The sequence below is a fragment of the Hylobates moloch genome, unplaced genomic scaffold (assembly GCF_009828535.3).
Source record: "Hylobates moloch isolate HMO894 unplaced genomic scaffold, HMol_V3 SCAFFOLD_15, whole genome shotgun sequence".
In the NCBI taxonomy this organism is placed as follows: domain Eukaryota; kingdom Metazoa; phylum Chordata; class Mammalia; order Primates; family Hylobatidae; genus Hylobates; species Hylobates moloch.
This window is the reverse complement of record NW_026652290.1, coordinates 57,965,752-57,982,207: the sequence shown is the minus strand read 5'-3', so window position 1 is coordinate 57,982,207 and position 16,456 is coordinate 57,965,752. Positions and strand designations below refer to the sequence as shown.

The following is a 16,456-nucleotide window of genomic DNA, read 5'->3' as shown; positions in this document are numbered from 1 at the left end:
AACTAAAAAGATTGATTAACTCGATGCTGAAATTTAAAACAGTTTTATGAAAGAGCATATATAACTAGTTGTGTATCATTATCCAGGATATATAAATGACTCCTAAAAATAAATGAAGCAAAGGCAAAATTTCCACCAAATAATATGCAAACATATGCATATGCAAATAATATGCAAACATATGTCTAGCCAGTTTTCCCAGCACCATTTATTAAATAGGGAATCCTTTCCCCATTTCTTGTTTTTGTCAAGTTTGTCAAAGATCAGAGAGTTGTGGATATGCGGCATTATTTCTGAGGGCTCTGTTCTGTTCCATTGGTCTATATCTCTGTTTTGGTACCAGTACCATGCTGTTTTGGTTACTGTAGCCTTGTAGTATAGTTTGAAGTCAGGTAGCGTGATGCCTCCAGCTTTGTTCTTTTGGCTTAGGATTGACTTGGCGATGTGGGCTCTTTTTCGGTTCCATATGAACTTTAAAGTAGTTTTTTCCAATTCTGTGAAGAAAGTCATTGGTAGCTTGATGGGGATGGCATTGAATCTATAAATTACCTTGGGCAATATGGCCATTTTCATGATATTGATTCTTCCAACCCATGAGCATGGAATGTTCTTCCATTTGTTTGTATCCTCTTTTACTTCATTGAGCAGTGGTTTGTAGTTCTCCTTGAAGAGGTCCTTCATGTCCCTTGTAAGTTGGATTCCTAGGTATTTTATTCTCTTTGAAGCCATTGTGAGTGGGAGTTCACTGATGATTTGGCTCTCTGTGTGTCTGTTATTGGTGTATAAGAATGCTTGTGATTTTTGCCCATTGATTTTGTATGCTAAGACTTTGCTGAAGTTGCTTATCAGCTTAAGGAGATTTTGGGCTGAGATGATGGGGTTTTCTAGATATAAAATCATGTCATCTGCAAAGAGGGACAATTTGACTTCCTCTTTTCTTAATTGAATGCCATTTATTTCCTTCTCCTGCCTGATTGCCTTGGACAGAACTTCCAACACTATGTTGTATTGGAGTGGTGAGAGAGGGCATCCCTGTCTTGTGCCAGTTTTCAAAGGGAATGCTTCCAGTTTTTGTCCATTCAGTATGATGTTGGCTATGGGTTTGTCATAGATAGCTCTTATTATTTTGAGATACGTCCCATCAATACCTAATTTATTGAGAGTTTTTGGCATGAAGAGTTGTTGAATTTTGTCAAAGGCCTTTTCTGCATCTATTGAGATAATCATGTGGTTTTTTCTTTGGTTCCGTTTATATGCTGGATTACGTTTATTGATTTTCGTATGTTGAACCAGCTTTGCATCCTAGGGATGAAGCCCACTTGATCATGGTGGATAAGCTTTTTGATGTGCTGCTGGATTTGGTTTGGCAGTATTTTATTGAGGATTTTTGCATCAATGTTCATCAAGGATATTGGTCTAAAATTCTCTTTTTTTGTTGTGTCTCTGCCAGGCTTTGGTATCAGGATGATGCTGGCCTCATAAAATGAGTTAGGGAGTATTCCCTCTTTTTCTATTGATTGGAATAGTTTCAGAAGGAATGGTACCAGTTCCTCCTTATACCTCTGGTAGAATTTGGCTGTGAATCCATCTGGTGCTGGACTTTTTCTGGTTGGTAAGCTATTAATTATTGCCTCAATTTCAGAGCCTGTTATTGGTCTATTCAGAGATTCAACTTCTTCCTGGTTTAGTCTTGGGAGGGTGTATGTGTCGAGGAATTTATCCATTTCTTCTAGATTTTCTAGTTTATTTGCATAGAGGTGTTTATAGTATTCTCTGATGGTAGTTTGTATTTCTGTGGGATCGGTGGTGATATCCCCTTTATCTTTTTTATTGCATCTATTTGATTCTTCTCTCTTTTCTTCTTTATTAGTCTTTCTAGTGGTCTATCAATTTTGTTGATCTTTTCAAAATACCAGCTCCTAGATTCATTAATTTTTTGAAGGGTTCTTTGTGTCTCTATTTCCTTCACTTCTGCTCTGACCTTAGTTATTTCTTGCCTTCTGCTAGCTTTTGAATGTGTTTGCTCTTGCTTTTCTAGTTCTTTTAATTGTGATGTTAGGGTGCCAATTTTAGATCTTTCCTGCTTTCTCTTGTGGGCATTTAGTGCTATAAATTTCCCTCTACACACTGCTTTGAATGTGTCCCAGAGATTCTGGTATGTTGTGTCTTTGTTCTCATTGGTTTCAAAGAACATCTTTATTTCTGCCTTCATTTCATGATGTACCCAGTAGTCATTCAGGAGCAGGTTGTTCAGTTCCCATGTAGTTGAGCAGTTTTGAGTGAGTTTCTTAATCCTGAGTTCTAATTTGATTGCACTGTGGTCTGAGAGACAGTTTGTTATAATTTCTGTTGTTTTACATTTGCTGAGGAGAGCTTTACTTCCAACTATGTGGTCAATTTTTGTCCATATATCTGCCAATACGTTGCTGTTTTGGTTACTGTAGGCTTGTAGTATAGTTTGAATCAGATAGCGTGATGCCTCCAGCTTTGTTCTCTTTGCTTAGGATTGTCTTGGCTATACGGGCTCTTTTTTGGTTCCATATGAAATTAAAGTATTTTTTCTAATTCTGTGAAGAAAGTCAATGGTAGCTTGATGGGAATGGTATTGAATCTTTAAATTACTTTGGGCAGTATGGCCATTTTCATGATATTGATTCTTCTTATCCATGAGCATGGAATGTTTTTCCATTTGTTTGTGTTCTTTCTTATTTCCTTGAGTAGTGGTTTGTAGTTCTCCTTGAAGAGGTCCTCCACATCCCTTTAAGTTGTATTCCTAGGTATTTTATTATCTTTGTAGCATTGGTGAATCAGAGTTCACTCATGATTTGGCTCTGTTTGTTTATTATTAATTTATAGGAATGATTGTGATTTTTGCACATTGATTTTGTATCCTGAGACTTTGCTGAAGTTTAAGGAGTTTTTGGGCTGAGACAAGGGGGTTTTCTAAATATACAATAATGTCCTCTGCAAACAGAGATAATTTGACTTATCTTCCTGTTTGAACACCCTTTATTTCTTTCTCTTACCTGATTGCCCTGGCCAGAACTTCCAATACTATGTTGAATAGGAGTGGTGAGAGAGGCCATCTTTTCTTGTGCGGGTTTTCAAAGGGAATGTTTTCAGCTTTTCCCATTCAGTATGTTATTGACTGTGGGTTTGTCATAAATAGCTCTTATTATTTTGAGATACATTCCATCAATACCAAGTTTATTGAGTGTTTGGAACATGAAGGGATGTTGAATTTTTATCAAAGGACTTTCCTGCATCTATTGAGATAATCATGTGGTTTGTGTCACTGGTTCTGTTTATGTGATGGATTACATTTATTGATTTGCATATGTTGAAACAGCTTTGCATCCCATGGATGACGCCGACTTGATCATAGTGGATAAGCTTTTTAATATGCCGCTGGATTTGGTTTGCCAGTATTTTATTGAGGATTTTCACGTCGATATTCATTAGGGATATTTGCCTGAAATTTTCTTTTTTTGTTGTGTCTCTGCTAGGTTTTGGTATCAGGATGATGCTGGCCTCCTAAAATGAGTTAGGGAGGAGCCCTCTTTTTCTATTGTTTGGAATAGTTTTAGAAGGAATTGTACCAGCTCCTCTTTGTACCTGTGGTAGAATTTGGCTGTGAATCCATCTGGTCCTGGGCTTTTTTGGTTGGTTGGTATTAATTACTGCCTCAATTTCAGAACGTGTTATTTGTCTATTCAGTGATTCACCTTCTTTGTGGTTTAGTCTTGGGAGGGTGTATGTGTCCAGGAATTTATCCATTTTTTCCATATTTTCTAGTTTATTTGTGTAGAGCTGTTTATAGTATTCCCTGATGGTAGTTTGCATTTCTTTGGGATCAGTGGTGATATCCCCTTTATCATTTTTTATTGTGTCTATTTAATTCTTCTTTCTTTTCTTCTTTATTAGTCTGGCTAGCCGTCTATCTATTTTGTTACTCTTTTCAAAAAACCAGCTCATGAATTCATTGATTTTTTTTTCAAAGGGTTTATTTTTTTGTGTGTCTATCTCCTTCAGTTCTGCTCTGATCTTATTTATTTCTTGTCTTCTGCTAGCTTTTGGGTTGGTTTGCTTTTGTTTCTCTAGTTCTTTTAATTGTGATGTTAGGGTGTTGATTATAGATCTTTTCTGCCTTCTCCTTTGGGCATTTAGTGCTATAACTTTACCTCTACACACTGCTGTAGCTGTGTCCCAGAGATTCTGGTATATTGCGTCTTTGTTCTCATTGGTTTCAAAGAATGTATTTATTTCTGCCTTGCAGGTTGTTGAGTTTCCTTGTAGCTGTGTGGCTTTGAGTGAGTTTCTGACTCCTGAGTTCTAATTTGATTGCACTGTGGTCTGAGAGACTATTTGTTATGATTTCTGTTCTTTTGCATTTGCAGAGGAATGTTTTACTTCCAATCATGTGGTCAATTTTAGAATAAGTGCTACGTGGTGCTGAGAAGAATGTATATTCTGTTCACTTGTGGTGGAGAGTTCTGTAGATGTCTATTAGGTCCACTTGGTTGAGAGCTGAGTTCAAGTCTTGAATATCCTTGTTAATTTTCTGTCTCATTGATCTGTCTAATATTGACAGTGGGGTGTTAAATTTTCCCACTATTATTGTGTGGGAGTCTAAGTCTCTTTGTAGGTCTCTAGGAACTTGCTTTATGAATCTGGTGCTCCCGTATTGGGTGCATATATATTTAAGATAGTTAACTCTTCTTGTTGCACTGATCCCTTTACCATTATGTAATGCTCTTCTTTGTCTTTTTAAATCTTTGTTGGTTTGAAGTCTCTTTTAGCAGAGACTAGGATTGCAACCCCTGCTTTATTATTATTATTATTATACTTTAAGTTTTAGGGTACACGTGCACAATGTGCAGGTTTGTTACATATGTATACATGTGCCATGTTGGTGTGCTGCACCCATTAACTTGTCATTTAGCATTAGGTATATCTCCTAATGCTCTCCCTCCCCCCTCCCCCCACCCCACAACAGTCCCTGGAGTGTGATGTTCCCCTTCCTGTGTCCATGTGTTCTCATTGTTCAATTCCCACCTATGAGTGAGAACATGCGGTGTTTGGTTTTTTGTCCTTGTGATAGTTTACTGAGAATGATGTTTTCCAGTTTCATCCATGTCCCTACAAAGGACTTGAACTCATCCTTTTTTATGGCTGCATAGTATTCCATGGTGTATATGTGCCACATTCTCTTAATCCAGTCTATCGTTGTTGGACATTTGGCTTGGTTCCCAGTCTTTGCTATTGTGAATAGTGCCGCAATAAACATACGTGTGCATGTGTCTTTATAGCAGCATGATTTATAGTCCTTTGGGTATATACCCAGTAATGGGATGGCTGGATCAAATGGTATTTCTAGTTCTAGATCCCTGAGGAATTGCCACACTGACTTCCACAATGGTTGAACTAGTTTACAGTCCCACCAACAGTGTAAAAGTGTTCCTATTTCTCCACATCCTCTCCAGCACCTGTTGTTTCCTGATTTTTTAATGATGGCCATTCTAATTGGTGTGAGATGGTATCTCATTGTGGTTTTGATTTGCATTACTCTGATGGCCAGTGATGATAAGCATTTTTTCATGTGTTTTTTGGCTGCATAAATGTCTTCTTTTGAGAAGTGTCTGTTCATGTCCTTCGCCCACTTTTTGATGGGGTTGTTTGTTTTTTTCTTGTAAATTTGTTTGAGTTCAGTGTAGATTCTGGATATTAGCCCTTTTTCAGATGAGTAGGTTGCAAAAATTTTCTCCCATTCTGTAGGTTGCCTGTTCACGCTGATGGTAGTTTCTTTTGCTGTGCAGAAGCTCTTTAGTTTAATTAGATCCCATTTGTCAATTTTGGCTTTTGTTGCCATTGCTTTTGGCATTTTAGACATGAAGTCCTTGCCCATGCCTATGTCCTGAATGGTAATGCCTAAGTTTTCTCCTAGGGTTTTTATGGTTTTAGGTCTAACATGTAAGTCTTTAATCCATCTTGAATTAATTTTTGTATAACGTGTAAGGAAGGGATCCATTTTCAGCTTTCTACATATGGCTAGCCAGTTTTCCCAGCACCATTTATTAAATAGGGAATCCTTTCCCCATTTCTTGTTTTTGTCAGGTTTGTCAAGGATCAGATAGTTGTAGATATGTGGCATTATTTCTGAGGGCTCTGTTCTGTTCCATTGATCTATATCTCTGTTTTGGTACCAGTACCATGCTCTTTTGGTTACTGTAGACTTGTGGTATAGTTTGAAGTCAGGTAGCATGATGCCTCCAGCTTTGTTCTTTTGGCTTAGGATTGACTTGGCAATGCGGGCTCTTTTTTGGTTCCATATGAATGTTAAAGTAGTTTTTTCCAATTCTGTGAAGAAAGTCATTGGTAGCTTGATGGGGATGGCATTGAATCTATAAATTACCTTGGGCAATATGGCCATTTTCATGATATTGATTCTTCCAACCCATGAGCATGGAATGTTCTTCCATTTGTTTGTATCCTCTTTTATTTCATTGAGCAGTGGTTTGTAGTTCTCCTTGAAGAGGTCCTTCACATCCCTTGTAAGTTGGATTCCTAGGTATTTTATTTTCTTTGAAGCAATTGTGAATGGGAGTTCACTCATGATTTGGCTCTCTGTGGGTCTGTTATTGGTGTATTAGAATGCTTGTGATTTTTGCCCATTGATTTTGTATGCTGAGACTTTGCTGAAGTTGCTTATCAGCTTAAGGAGATTTTGGGCTGAGACAATGGGGTTTTCTAGATATACAATCATGTCATCTGCAAACAGGGACAATTTGACTTCCTCTTTTCCTAATTGAATACCCTTTATTTCCTTCTCCTGCCTAGTTGCCCTGGCCAAAACTTCCATCACTATGTTGAATAGAGTGGTGAGAGAGGGCATCCCTGTCTTGTGCCAGTTTTCAAAGGGAATGCTTCCAGTTTTTGCCCATTCAGTATGATATTGGCTATGGGTTTGTCATAGATAGCTCTTATTATTTTGAGATACATCCCATCAATACTTAATTTATAGAGAGTTTTTAGCATGAATGGTTGTTGAATTTTGTCAAAGGCCTTTTCCACATCTATTGAGATAATGATGTGGTTTTTGTCTTTGGTTCTGTTTATATGCTAGATTACATTTATTGATTTGTGTATGTTGAACCAGCCTTGCATCCCAGGGATGAAGCCCCCTTGATCATGGTGGATAATCTGTTTGATGTTCTGCTGGATTCGGTTTTCCAGTATTTTATTGAGGATTTTTGCGTCAATGTTCATCAAAGATATTGGTCTGAAATTCTCTTTATTGGTTGTGTCTCTGCCAGGCTTTGGTATCAGGATGATGCTGGCCTCATAAAATGAGTTAGGGAAGATTCCCTGTTTTTCTATTGATTGGAATAGTTTCAGAAGGAATGGTACCAGTTCCTCCTTATACCTCTGGTAGAATTTGGCTCTGAATCCATCTGGTCCTGGACTCTTTTTGGTTGGTAAGCTATTGATTATTGACACAATTTCAGAGCCTGTTATTGGTCTGTTCAGAGATTCAACTTCTTCCTGGTTTAGTCTTGGGGGGGTGTATGTGTCGAGGAATTTATCCATTTCTTCTAGATTTCTAGTTATTTGTGTAGAGGTGTTTGTAGTACTCTCTGATGGTAGATTGTATTTCTGTGGGATCGGTGGTGATATTCCCTTTTTCATTTTTTATTGCATCTATTTGATTCTTCTCTCTTTTCTTCTTTATTAGTCTTGCTAGCGGTCTATCAATTTTGTTGATCTTTTGAAAAAACCAGCTCCTGGATTCATTAACTTTTTGAAGGGTTTTTGTGTCTCTATTTCCTTCAGTTCTGCTCTGATTTTAGTTATTTCTTGCCTTCTGCTAGCTTTTAAATGTGTTTGCCTTGCTTTTCTCGTTCTTTTAATTGTGATGTTAGGGTGTCAATTTTGGATCTTTTCTGCTTTCTCTTGTGGGCATTTAGTGCTATAAATTTGCCTCTACACACTGCTTTGAATGTGTCCCAGAGATTCTGGTATGTTGTGTCTTTGTTCTCATTGGTTTCAAAGAACCTCATTATTTCTGCCTTCATTTCGTTATGTACCCAGTAGTCATTCAGGAGCAGGTTGTTCAGTTTCCATGTAGTTGAGCGGTTTTGAGTGAGTTTCTTAATCCTGAGTTCTAGTTTGATTGCACTGTGGTCTGAGAAACAGTTTGTTATAATTTCTGTTGTTTTACATTTGCTGAGGAGAGCTTTACTTCCAACTATGTGGTCAATTTTGGAATAGGTGTGGTGTGGTGCTGAAGAAAATGTATATTCTGTTGATTTGGGGTGGAGAGTTCTGTAGATGTCTATTAGGTCTGCTTGGTGCAGAGCTCAGTTCAATTCCTTGGTATCCTTGATACCTCTCTGTCTCGTTGATCTGTCTAATGTTGACAGTGGGGTGTGAAAGTCTCCCATTATTATTGTGTGGGAGTCTAAGTCTCTTTGTAGGTCACTCAGGACTTGCTTTATGAATCTGGGTGCTCCTGTATTGGGTGCATATATATTTAGGATAGTTAGCTCTTCTTGTTGTATTGATCCCTTTACCATTATGTAATGGCCTTCTTTGTCTCTTTTGATCTTTGTTGGTTTAAAGTCTGTTTTATCAGAGACTAGGATTGTAACCCCTGCCTTTTTTTGTTTTCCATTTGCTTGGTAGATCTTCCTCCATCCTTTTATTTTGATCCTATGTGTGTCTCTGCACATGAGATGGGTTTCCTGAATACAGCACACTGATGAGTCTTGACTCTTTATCCAATTTGCCAGTCTGTGTCTTTTAATTGGAGTATTTAGTCCATTTACATTTAAAGTTAATTTTGTTATGTGAGAATTTGATCCTGTCATTATGATGTTAGCTGGTTATTTTGCTCGTTAGTTGATGCAGTTTCTTCCTAGCCTTGATTATCTTTACAATTTGGCATGATTTTGCAGTGACTGGTAACGGTTGTTCCTTTCCATGTTTAGTGCTGCCTTCAGGAGCTCTTTTAGGGAAGGCCTGGTGGTGACAAAATCTCTCAGCATTTGCTTGTCTGTAAAGTATTTTATTTCTCCTTCGCTTATGAAGCTTAGTTTGCCTGGATATGAAATTCTGGGTTGAAAATTCTTTTTGTTAAGAATGTTGAATATTGGCCCCCACTTTCTTCTGGCTTGTACAATTTCTGCTGAGAGATGCACTGTTAGTCTGATGGGCTTCCCTTTGTGGGTAATTTCATGCACGTCCATGTGAAGAGACCACCAAACAGGCTGTGTGTGAGCAACATGGCTGTTTATTTCACCTGGGTGCAGGTGGGCTGAGTCTGAAAAGAGAGTCAGCAAAGGATGGTGGATTATCATTAGTTCTTATAGGTTTTGGGATAGGCGGTGGAGTTAGGAGCAGTGTTTTGGGGGGCAGGGGGTAGATCTCTCAAAGTACATTCTCAAGGGTAGGGAGAATTACAAAGAACCTTCTTAAGGGTGGGGGAGATTACAAAGTACCTTCTTAAGGGTGGGGGAGATTACAACAAAGTACCTTCTTAAGGGTGGGGGAGATTACAAAGTACATTGATCAGTCAGGGTGGGGCAGGAACAAATCACAATGGTGGAATGTCATCAGTTAAGGCTATTTTTACTTCTTTTGTGGAGCTTCAGTTACTTCAGGCCATCTGGATGTATATGTGCAAGTCATAGGGGATGTGATGGCTTGGCTTGGGCTCAGGGGCCTGACAGGTAACCCGACCTTTCTCTCTGGCTGCTCTTAACATTTTTTCCTTCATTTCAACTTTTATGAATCTGACAATTATGTGTCTTGGAGTTGCTCTTCTCAAGGAGTATCTTTGTGGCATTCTCTGTATTTCCTGAATCTGAATGTTGGCCTGCCTTGCTAGATTGGGGAAGTTCTCCTGGATAATATCCTGCAGAGTGCTTTCCAACTTGGTTCCATTCTCCCCGTCACTTTCAGGTACACCAATCAGACGTAGATTTGGTCTTTTCACATAGTCCCATATTTCTTGGATGCTTTGTTTTTTTCTTTTTATTCTTTTTTCTCTAAACTTCCCTTCTCACTTCATTTCATTCATTTCATCTTCCATCACTGATACTCTTTCTTCCAGTTGATTGAATCGGCTACTGAGGCTTGTGCATTTGTCAGGTAGTTCTCATGCATTGGTTTTCAGCTCCATCAGTTCCTTTAAGCACTTCTCTGTATTGGTTAGTCTAGTTATACATTCGTCTAAATTTTTTTCAAAGTTTTTAACTTCTTTGCCTTTGGTTTGAATTTCCTCCTGTAGCTCAGAGTAGTTTGATCGTCTGAAGCCTTCTTCTCTCAACTCGTCAAAGTCATTCTCTGTCCAACTTTGTTCCGTTGCTTGTGAGAAACTGCGTTCCTTTAGAGGAGGAGAGGTGCTCTGCTTTTTAGAATATCCAGTTTTTCTGCTCTGTTTTTTCCCCATCTTTTTGGTTTTATCTACTTTCGGTCTTTGATGATGGTGATGTACAGATGGGTTTTTGGTGTGGATGTCCTTTCTGTTTGTTAGTTTTCCTTCTACCAGATAGGACCCTCAGCTGCAGGTCTGTTGGAGTTTGCTAGAGGTCCACTCCAGACCCTGTTTCCCTGGGTCTCAGCAGTGGAGGCTGCAGAACAGCAGATTTTTGTGAACCGCGAATGCTGCTGCCTGATCGTTCCTATGGAAGTTTTGTCTCAGAGGAGTACCCAGCTGTGTGAGGTGTCAGTCTGCCCCTACTTGGGGGTGCCTCCCAGTTAGGCTGCTCGGGGGTCAGGGGTCAGGGACCCACTTGAGGAGGCAGTCTGCCCATTCTCAGATCTCCAGCTGTGTGCTGCTTTGTTTACTTAAGCAAGCCTGGGCAATGGCGGGCGCCCCTCCCCCAGCCTTGCTGCCGCTTTGCAGTTTGATCTCAGACTGCTGTGCTAGCAATCAGCGAGACTCCATGGGTGTAGGACCCTCCGAGCCAGGTGCAGCATATAATCTCCTGGTGTGCCGTTTTTTAAGCCTGTTGGAAAAGCACAGTATTAGGGTGGGAGTGACCTGATTTTCCAGGTGCCGTCTGTCACCCCTTTCTTTGACTAGGAAAGGGAACTCCCTGACCCCTTGCACTTTCAGAGTGAGGCAATGCCTCACCCTGCTTTGGCTCATGCACGGTGCACTGCACCCACTGTCCTTCGCCCACTGTCTGGCACTCCATAGTGAGATGAACCCGGTACCTCAGATGGAAATGCAGAAATCACCCGTCTTCTGCGTCGCTCATGCTGGGAGCTGTAGACTGAAGCTGTTCCTATTCAGCCATCTTGGCTCCCTCCCTCCCCCTGCTTTTTTTTTGCTTTCCATTTGCTGGGTAAATCTTCCTCCGTTCCTTTGTTTTGAGCCTATATTCATCTTTGCTTGTAAGATGGGTCTCCTGAATACAGCACACTGATGGGTCTTGACTCTTTATCCAATTTGCCAGTCTGTGTCTTTTAATTGGAGCATTTAGCCTGTTTATATTTAAGATTAATATTGTTATGTGTGAATTTGATCTTGTCATTATGATGCTAGCTGGTTATTTTGCCCGTTAGTAGATGCAGGTTCTTCATAGTGTCAATGGTCTTTACAATTTTGTATGTTTTTGCAGTGGCTGGTACTGGTGTTTCCTTTCCATATTTTGTGCTTCCTTCAGGAACTCTTGTAAGGCAGGCCTGGTGGTGACAAAATCACCAGCATTTGCTTGTCTGTAAAGGATTTTATTTCTTCTTTGCTTTTGAAGCTTAATTTGGCTGGATATGAAATTCTGGGTTGAAAATTCTTTCCTTTAAGAATGTTGAATATTGGCCCCCACTCTCTTCTGGCTTGTATGCTCTCTGCAGAAAGATCTGCTGTTAGTCTGATGGGCTTCCCTTTGTGGGTAATCCAACCTTTCTCTCTGGTTGCCCTTAACATTTTTTTCTTCATTTCAACCTTGGTGTATCTGGTGATTATGTGTCTTGGGGTTGCTCTTCTCAAAGAGTATCTTTGAGGTGTTCTCTGTATTTCCTGAATTTGAATTGTTGGACTGTCTTGCTAGGTTGGGGAAGTTCTCCTGGATAATATCCTGAAGTGTATTCCAACTTGGTTCCATTCTCCTTGTCACTTTCAAGTACACCAATAAAATGTAGGTTTGGTCTCTTCACAAGTCCTATATTTCTTGGAGGCTTTGTTTGTTCCTTTTCATTCTTTTTTCTCTAGTCTTATCTTCATGGTTTATTTCATTAAGTTGATCTTCAATCTCTGAAATCCTTTCTTTCACTTGATCAGTTTGGCTATTGATACTTGTGTATGCTTCCCAAAGTTCTCGTGCTGTGTTTTTCAGCTCCATCAGGTCATTTGTGTTCTTCTCTAAACTGGTTATTCTAGTTACTAGTTCCTGTAACCTTTTATCATGGTTCTTAGCTTCCTTGCACTGGGTTAGAACATGCTCCTTTATCTCAGAGGAGTTTATTATTACCCACCTTCTGAAGCCTACTTCTGTCCATTCTTCAAACTCATTCTTCATCCTGTTTTGTTCCTTTGCTGGTGAGAAGTTGTGATTTTTTGGAGGAGAAGGGGTACTCTTGTTTTTGGAATTTTCAGCCTTTTGAGCTGGTTTTTCCTCATTTTTGTGGATTTATCTCCCTTTCATCTTTGATGTTGGTGACCTTCAGATGGGGTTTTTGAGTGAGGGTTCTTTTTGTTGATATTGATGCTATTGCTTTCTCTTTGTTAGTTTTCCTTCTAACAGTGAGGCCCCTCTTCTGCAGGTCTGCTGGAGGTCCACTCCAGACCCTGTTTGTGTGGGTATCACCAGCGGAGGCTGCAGAACAGCAAAGATTGCTGCCTGCTCCTTCTTCTGGAAGGTTCATCCCAGAGAGGCACCTGCCAGATGCCAGCCAGAGCTCTCCTGTATGAGGTATCTGTTGACTTTTGCTGAGAGTTGTCTCTCTGTCAGAAGGCATGGGGGCCAGGGATCCACTTGAGGAGGCAGTCTGTCCCTTAGCAGAGCTCAAGTGCTGTGCTGGGAGATCCTCTGCTCTCTTTATAGCCAGCAGGCAAGAACGTTTAAGTCTGCTGATGCTGCATTCACAGCCACCCCTTCCCCCAGGTTCTCTGTCCCAGGGAGGTGGGAGTTTTATCTATAAGCCCCTGACTGGGGCTGCTGCCTTTCTTTCAGAGACTCCCTGCCCAAAGAGGAGGAATCTAGAGAGGTAGTCTGGCTACAGCGGCTTTGCTGAGCTGCAGTGCACTTCACCAAGTTCTAACTTCCCGGTGGCTTTGTTTACACTGTGAGGGGAAAAATGCCTACTGAAGCCTGAGTAATGGCAGACACCCCTCTCCCCACCAAGCTCAAGCAGGTCAACTTCAGACTGCTGAGCTGGCAGCGAGAATTTCAAGCCAGTGGACCTTAGCTTGTTGGGCACCATGGGGGTGGAATCTGCTGAGCAAGACCACTCAGCTCCCTGGTTTCAGCCCCCTTTCCAGGGGAGCGAATGGTTCTGTCTCACTGGTGTTTCAGGCACCATTGGGGTATGAAAAAAAACTCCTGCAGCTAGCTCGGTGTCTTCCCAAATGGCTGGTCAGTTTTGTGCTTGAAACCCAAGGCCCTGGTGGCATAGGCACCTGAGGAAATCTCCTGGTTTGATGGTTGCAAAGACTGATGGAAAAGCATAGTATCTGGGCCTGAATGCATCATTCCTCATGGCACAGTCCCTCAAGGCTTCCCTTGGCAAGGGGAGGGAGTTCCCCAACCCCTTGTGCTTCCCAGGTGAGGCCATGCCCCACCCTGCTTCGGCTTGCCCTCCGTGGGCTGCACCCACTGTCCAACCAGTCCCAATGAGATGAACTGGGTACCTCAGTTGGAAATGTAGAAATCACTCGCCTCCTGTGTTGGTCTTGCTGGGAACTGCAGACCAGAGCTGTTCCTATTCGGCCATCTTGCCTGGAAGCCAAACCTTCTTTTTTTAATTTAACTTATTTTAAGTTCAGGGGTACATATGCAGGTTTGTTATAGAGGTAAACTTGTGTCATGATTATTTCATTACCCAGGTAGTAAGCCTAGTATCTATTAGTTATTTTCCCTGATCCTCTCCCTCCTCCTAACCCTCTACCCTCCAACAGGCCCCATTGTGTGTTGTTCCCCTCTATGTGAATAAAAGGACACTTCTATTGCATTTTATTTCTTTTGAAAGGTCAAAAGAGGATGGGCACTGTGGCACACACCTGTAATTCCAGCACTTTGGGAGGTTGAGGTGGGCAGATCCCTTGAGCCCAGAAGGTCAAGACCAGCCTAGGCAACATGGGGAAACCCTTTCTATACAAAAAAATACCAAAACTAGTGGGGCATGATGTTGCATGCCTGTAGTCCAAGCTACTTGGGAGGCTGAGGTGGGAGAATCACTTGCGCCTGGGTAGGTTGAGGCTATAGTGAGCCATGATTGTACCACTGCATTCCAGCCTGGGTGACAGAGTGAGACCCTCTTTAACGGCAAGACCCAATTTCAAAAAAAGTAAAAAAAAAAAAAGCCAGAAGAAAGTATAGCATAATAAAAATAATTGTTACATTTGGTAATTATCAAATATGGTGTTTTAAATATTATTCTCTATTGTCAACATGACAGCTAAACAATGGTGTCATGCTTATATTTATGTAATAATAATAATGTAATAACTTTTGTCATAGATGTACCCAATGTTTGCCTTTTTTTGTTGTTATTGTTAAATTGCCTGTTTGAATCCTTTGCCTACATTTCTATTAGTATGACTGATGTATCAGCTGGGAATTGTGTTTGGCTGTGAATAACACAAGCCTGGAAACAGTGGATTAAATAAACACTTTTATTTTTTTCTCTCAGAATGAAAAGTCCAAAAGTCAAAAACCTAGGATTGGTACAGTGTCTCCATGATGCCAGTAGAGAAATGGACTCGTATCTTTCCACTAAGCCACCCCTGGTATGTGCTTTTCACCCTTGGGATATGACTGCTTTGCTTCCAGAATCGAGTCTGTGTTTCAGGCAGGAAGAAATGAAAGAGCCAAGGACGAAATGTCCATTCCAGCCAAGTCTGCCCTCTCCTTCCCTTCCCATACAGCCACATATTTTAAAGAGCCTTCCTGGAAGTCCCATCAAAAACTCTCTGCTCCCTTTTTTTTTCAGTTGCCAGAACTAGGTCAGATGATGACTTGTATCCAGGAATTCAGCAGTGTTTGTTTAATCTTTTCCCCAAACTGGGGTTAAGTAGACAGGAATAAGGATGGATACTGGGAAGAGACCAGTAGGCTTTCATAGCTGGCAAACAATGATAACAATAGTGATGATGATCATAATAAAAATCATCATAGTTACCATTTATTATGTGCTGTGTGCCAGGTGTGTAAGCTTTGTACATTTTCCTTGCTTAATCTCCCAAATCCTTAAAGTACTTGTGTTGGCACCCATTTAGAACTGAGGAGATTGAGACTCATTAATGTGGAGTAACATGTTGAAAGTCATGCGGGGGGCAATGCAGACTTGAATCCAGTCCTATTTGACTATGAAGATTGTCTGGGACTGTACTGGCTTTAGCAGTGAAAGTCTCACATTCTAGGACACCAGTCAGTCATGGAACAGTGTGGCAGGGGTCACCCACTGAAGCTCAAACAGTATTAGGGTATGAGTTCAATTAAGGTTTTTTGAATGGTTAATTTAATAAGTATTATTTATCATTTCTCATAAGTTTAAAGACTTGCAATACATTAAGAATACAACCTTTAAGTTGTATGTATTTTCTTTTGCTTTATAGCTTTTATGACTCTTTGATATACAGATATTTAAAAATTTTATGCATCAAATATATTTTTCTTTATAATTTTTTGCTTTGCTTTTATGTTTAGATATTCTTTCCCATGCTATTGACTGAAAGTTATCTGCATTTTCTTCTGGTCCTTTTATAATCTACTTTGCAATTCAAAGTGTAAAATGGGGATATGCGGGAATGGGCAAGACTTGCATGCACATGTTCCGTCTCCCAGGTTTGGGTGAGTGTTTCAAAACTGTATGCTTGTATGTTTGAAATGTTCATCTCAGGAACTGATTTAAAATCCATAACTTAAAGGAATGAAAACTCTTTCCAACGCATTTCCAATGTGCAGTGCACATGTATCTGATCTGCAATCGGCAAATGTCAAAATGTGTCAGCTCATTTCATATTCTTTTAAGCTATCCTTTGATTAAGGGAGTGCTGTATCAACTTATGTGAGCCTGCAGTCAAATCTACCTTCAAATTATTAGCACCTGGTGAGAAATGTCCTTCCCATTCTAAACACTAGTTCATCATGTCTTATTTGTAATTCATTTGATGATTTTGATATAACATTATAAATATTATACGTGACTAAGCCTTTACACTGAAGCTTTGTTCTTGTAAAAATGGCAGAAACTGTGAACTGCATACTCTGTCTCTGATACAGATGTGTAG

The 16,456-nt window shown here is 40.2% G+C and overlaps 1 protein-coding gene across 2 annotated transcripts in view; it reads left to right on the top strand.

Annotated features, from left to right (window-relative positions):
- The window catches only part of MEIS1 (Meis homeobox 1), a 230,599-nt gene that overhangs the window by 183,700 nt on the left and 30,443 nt on the right, over nucleotides 1-16,456 (top strand). For both annotated transcript variants that reach the window (XR_009210128.1, XR_009210127.1), the window contains exon 13: nucleotides 14,857-14,953. The gene's annotated coding sequence lies outside the window, so the exon portion shown is untranslated. The remainder of the gene's footprint in view (nucleotides 1-14,856; nucleotides 14,954-16,456) is intronic.